Raw genomic sequence first — 6,000 nt, 5'->3', positions numbered from 1 at the left:
TATCAATGGAGAAAAGATTGAAGTTGTCAAGGACTTCATTCTTCTTGGATCAACTATCAATACTCATGGAAGCAGCAGTCAAGAGATCAAATGACATATTGCATTAGGCAAATCTGCTGCACAAGACCTTTCTAAAGTGTTGAATAACAAAGATGTCAGCTTGAGGATTAAGGTGTGCCTGACCCAAGTCATGTTATTTTCAATAACCTCATATGCACGCGAAAGCTGGACAGTGAATAAAGAAGACTGTAGAAGAATTGATAGTTTTGAGTTATGGTGTTGGAGGAGAATATTGAAAGTGCCCTGGGCTGCCAGAAGAACCAATAGATCTGTTTTGGAAGAAGTTCAGCCAGAGTGCTCCTTGCAGGCCAAGATGGCCAAACTTCAAATCTCATACTTCGGACATATTGTCAGGAGGCAGCAGTCACTGGAGAAGGATACCATGTTTGGTAAGGTGGAGAGTCAGAGAAAAAGAGGAAGACCCCCAACAAGATGGATTGGCCAAGTGGCAACATCGATGGACTCAAGATTGGCAACAGTAGTGAGGTTGGCCTAGGATCGGGCAGTGTTTCATTCTGCTGTGGATAAGGTCACTATGAGTTGGTACCAACTTGATGGCACCTAACAACAATAACAACAACCCAACACAAATGGAAGTGGACCTAGGGGAAAGCACTTGCTAGAAATCTGGACTGGCACAGCAGCTGAACCTGATGAGTTTTCAAAAGATGGAAAGGTTCAGGTAAAAATAAATGACAGATAGAAGGAAGGAGAAATAATAGTTGAAGGTTAAGGAATGAATAATTGGGTTATGCAGCAGGGAAAATCTAATGTTATGCAGATGCATCGAGAGACAGTCAGAACAAGGTAATAATCTTCTCTCAGTTAAATTTTACCAGGGCCAGAAGGGTAAAGATGAGGCACACTTTTGGAGAACCTGGCCAGATCAGATATAACCAAGCAGCCTATCTAAAGCTGGTACCTGAGTAACCTCACCTTTTGGATTCTTTGTGATACTCAAACACTAGTTGTTAATGACTGGTTTGGGTTGATAAAATGATGGGAAGAATAAGCTAATCTTTCAAGTATAAAAAGGCAAATGGATATAAAAGCCAGGCACCTAATTATTTATGGTGGCCCTTCTATCCATATGTCTCTATTCTATGGTGTATTGTAAAGCTTAGCCTCTACTTAACAACAGCAACATATCTGCAAGGTAATGGATTAGCATTGGCCTGGGCATTTCAAGGTCTGCAGTTCAAATCTAAGAGCCACTCTCAGAGTCTTTATACAGGATCACGATGGATCAGAATAATGTCTGTGATTATGGACCTATTTTAAAGTGAGTTATTACTGAGGCAGGATTCAGGTGGAATTAATGATTAAGGTGGGATCAAATAAGGAACAAAGATTGGAGTTTTGGTGTGGCACTGTGGGGTAATGCACTGGGCTGCAAGTCAGTTTAAACTGTAACGTCACTGGTTGAAATTCACTAATGAATCTTAAAGTTTTTTGTCAGTTTTGTAAAATTTTCTGTTTGCAGTGTTTTGCAAGGATACAGGGTTCAGAGAGGAGATTAAGAGGTTAAAGTTTTATACACTATCAATGAGAAACAATGGGGATTTGGATATAACTGAGAAACAGAAAAATGAAATAAAAATATCTAAAGGAAATGGCAACCTAAGGCAAATTAATTAAGGCAAAAGCAAATAAATACATACGCTTCAATAGTTTCTATATTTTAAACTTTAGTTTAAGATAGCTTTTATCGATTAAGATTAGTTAGGTAGCTATTTAGATGCAGGGCTTTAGTTTAAACAGTTGGCTCAAGACTGTATTCTTTTAACCACGATATATACTGCTTTCCTCACTGTACAGCATGATATAATGTCAACAGAGGATATTGGATTATCAGCAGCTGATGAAACTATGCTCTTCAGGCAGAAAAATATACATTTCATTGAGATTTTCTTTAGAAATAACTAACATTTGAAATATTTTAGTGCTTATCAGTAAAACATCCATTATCTAAAATATTAATTTATGCTAATCCATTTTCTGGAGTCCTAGTGTGGCACTGTGGGATAATGCACTGGACCACAAAGTTGGTTTGAACCGCAAGGTTGGATTGAACCCCAAGTTTGACAGTTCAAATTCACCATCTGCTCCTTAGAAACCCTATGCAGGGTCACTATGAGTGGGACATAGTTTGATGGCACTTAACAACAGAAACAACAGCTTGTCAGACCAGACAGCATTAGTTTAATGTAAATTTTTCAGTGCTTCTAGTTCATTGAAGTTGTTCATCTGGCAAAATGGAAAATGGGTTGTTAATACTGTTGTTAAGTGCCTTCAAGTCAGTTCTGACTTATAGCAACCCTGTATGGGATTTCTGAGGAGTGGCTGGTGAGTTTGAACAATGGACTTTGTGGTTCAAACAGAACTTGCAGTCCAGTGCATAGCCTATAGCACCATGTCAGGACTGCAGTCTGGCATAATGGTAAGCTAAAGTCAACTTTTATTGGCTCACAAGAGATCATTAATTTCCAATCCACATTTATTAAATTCACATTGGTAGCTATAAAATTTCCAATGTAAGAGTAATAGCACCAGGAGAACTGACAAATCCACAAAAAAAAATTTTTGTCTTTCTGAACATGAGTTTTAAAACACACCACCCCTTGCCTAATATACTTAGTTTAGCCAAAGTTATTTTACCTTTCAAATTTATATTAATTATTTAAAGATTTCCAAACTTTCTCATGTATCATCTTTTGATCATACTTTGCATCTATACACTTCAATTTCTTTGTCTCTCTTATTTTATTCTTAATTTTTTTTTTCATTTTCTAATTTTAATTAAGTTCTTTTGACTCCTAAGAGAAAATTAATGCCAAGGTTTCAGTCCTTAAGAGTTTAACAGAAAATATTTATTTGGTAATACCAGAACTCTTCTTTTCCTTCTATAGGCATAAGTTTGTTACCTGCTGTGAGTAAATTTCAGGTCACTTGCAGTCTACTGCATAATATAATCTGGTTAAAAATGTAATTTTCCCTACATATTACTACTATACAAGGCACAAAGAGATAGAAATGAAATGTCACATTTCTGGGTTGATCCTTATAGTCTGAGTGTCTGAAAATTAATAGACGAAATAAAATAGTTACTTGTGCTTTAGAACCTGTGTCTTATGGAGTGGAACCGTGAAAGCCAAATCCTTCATGTGACCTGAGTAAGAAAGAGTGAAAGTACCTAAGTTTCTACCATATGTAGTTGATTTTTTTATGTTCTGTAGTTACAAGATGACATTTTAAGACACTTTAACTTTCTTCTCTGATTTAAAATCATGAATTAGCCACAAAAGATTTTGTTTTTCATATATAAGATATGACAACATGATTTTTTGCATTTTTCTTTATTAAAAAATAGAGCCTTAATAACAGGAAATTGATCAGCTTTTAAAGACAATTTTGATTAATTTCATTGCAACTATAAATTGATCAAGAGATATAACACTAAATATCTTAAATCCAAAATTCAGTTTTCAAACATTTTGTTCAACTTTTCCTTACCAAATTTAGATATAATATGCTAACAAATAGTAGTCCTGGTGTGGCTCTGTAAAATAAGCTCTGGACCCTGAGGCCGGTTTGAATCGCAGGTCCTGTGCAGTTCATACTCACCAGCTGCTCCTCAGAAACTCTGTACAGGATCCCTATGAGTCAGAACAGACTCTAAGGCATTTAACAACAACATGCTAACAAAGGGCCACCCTGATGCATTAGGTTTTATACCTCTTTTTCTTTTTCAGCAAGTTCTTAGAAACCAAATATCAGGACTGGGAAGAGTTAATGATAAAGGGTAAGTTCTCCAGCCTCAGCAATTTGACTTTAGTAGAGAAGAGAGCTCAGCAAGCATGGCAGAACCAAATGAAATCAGAGCTGGGATGATAAAAAGAAAAAAAAAAATAATTTTTTTTTTTTTTTGATGATCTTGGACCTGGTGCTCTGCAGATAGTTTTGTTGTTGGAGGAAAGGGATTTTAACCCAGCTGTTTCCCCATATTCAGAGATTTCAATTCAAAGCTCAGTGCCTTTTACCTGTTTTGTTGTTGTTGTTAAGTACCATCAAGTAAGTTCGGACCCATAGCCACCTTGTCTAGGGTTTCCAAGGAGCTCTGGTGAGCTTGAGCTGCCGACGTTGCAGTTCAAACTGATGGTGCAGTCCAGCGCATGAATCCACAGCACCATACCAGAACTCCCTCTTACCTATATTCAGGGTGTAAAACGAAGTATTCCCATAACTTCTCACTTTTACACATTCTTATGTTTATTTCTTTCAGAGCACCATTTCTAGATGAAATTAGACTCATTACTTATTTATATTCTTGTACACTCTAACAACCACCAGCCATGTGTAAAATCATATTCTCTATGAGGGTTCTGGCCTTGTCTGTCATAGTCCCCATGACAACAGTATATAGTTGGCTTGGACTAAGTACTCAAGAAATATTTGTTATTATTGATAAACCTTAAAATCCTGATGATCTGTGAAGAGACCACATTACTTTCCAATATTTAACCCTAAGTTCACTATCCTTCCTTTTGTACATCCTAAAATAATGAAGTTATTTGTTAAACATAATGGAATGGGCTTTATGTGAATGAATATCTTTTACCCTAAAAGAGGAAGGGTTGCATTAACACAAATGATTCAATAATTATTTCATCCTGAAGGAATTGTCAGTATTTTAGCATCCATTTCTTCATCTGAAAGTAGAATTAAGTTAAATGTTTGACTTTAATTTATAAGCTTTCTTTTAGGAATAAAAACTCCTCAAAAGTATTAGATTGATAACTTCTATGTCAATCTGAGTGTCCCTTTTTTTCTAGTGTGTTACTAAAAATGTTAGCAAAGTGAATTTTTTAAAATGTTTGAATGAGGAGAGAGTCATTAATAAGAAAAATATGAAAAAATATATTGTTTATCAAAAGACTTCTAGCTCCACTACAAAATTTCTCTCAATTTTACTCTACACTGGCTTCTAATTGTCTGTCTACAGTGAATTCATACTACAGAGTGAAATGGAAAATTTGTTTTTAGAAACTTACTTCCCCAGTATCTCCATTAGTGCTATGTATACCTAACCCTTCAATTCCTTCTGGGCAGAAAAGCAAAGTTTTACAGGAATACTTCAGAGTGCTATTTAAAATCCCTAAAAGAAAATGTTACAGAAGTATCTGTAATTGGTCAGTCTTCTGTCCTTGTTTGTATTTTGGCTTTTGAACTCTTTTTATCAATTTGTTAGCACTAAAGGCAAGGAGCTGAATTAGATCATCATTGGCAGACTACAATTGAAGTGATCTGAAACAATGTTGTTGTTGTTGTTGTTAGTCGTTATTGACTCACAGTGACCCTATGTAAAGAACAAAACACTGTCCAATCCTGCACCAACCTCACAACTGTCACCATGTTTAAGCTCATTGCTGCTACCACTGAGCCAATCCATCTCATTGGGGGTCTTCCTCTTTTTCTCTGACCCTCCACATTTTTCCAAACATGATGTCCTTCTCCAGTGACTGGTCTCTCCTGATAACATGTCTAGCATATGAGAGACTAAGTCTGGCCACCCTGGCTTACAAGAGCATTCTGGCTGTACTTTCCAACACAGATCTGTTTGTTCTTTTGGCAATCCATGGTAATTTTAATATTCTCCTTCAATACCATTACTCAAATACACCTTTTCTTCTATTGTATTCCTTATTCACTGTCTTGCTTTCTCATGCATATAAGGTTATTGAAAATACCATGGCTTAGGTCAGGTGCGCTTTAGTCCTCAAACTGACATCTTTGCTTTCCAACACTTTAAAGAGCTCTTGTGTAGCAGGACTGCCTAATGCAATACGTTGTTTTATTTCTTGACTGCTACTTCCAGGAGTGTTGATGGTTGATTCGAGCAAAATGAAGTCTTTGATAACTTCAATCTTTTCTCCATTGATA

Source organism: Chrysochloris asiatica, unplaced genomic scaffold, assembly GCF_000296735.1.
Source record: "Chrysochloris asiatica unplaced genomic scaffold, ChrAsi1.0 scaffold00110, whole genome shotgun sequence".
NCBI classification, from domain to species: Eukaryota; Metazoa; Chordata; class Mammalia; order Afrosoricida; family Chrysochloridae; genus Chrysochloris; species Chrysochloris asiatica.
This window is presented reverse-complemented; position numbering follows the sequence as displayed.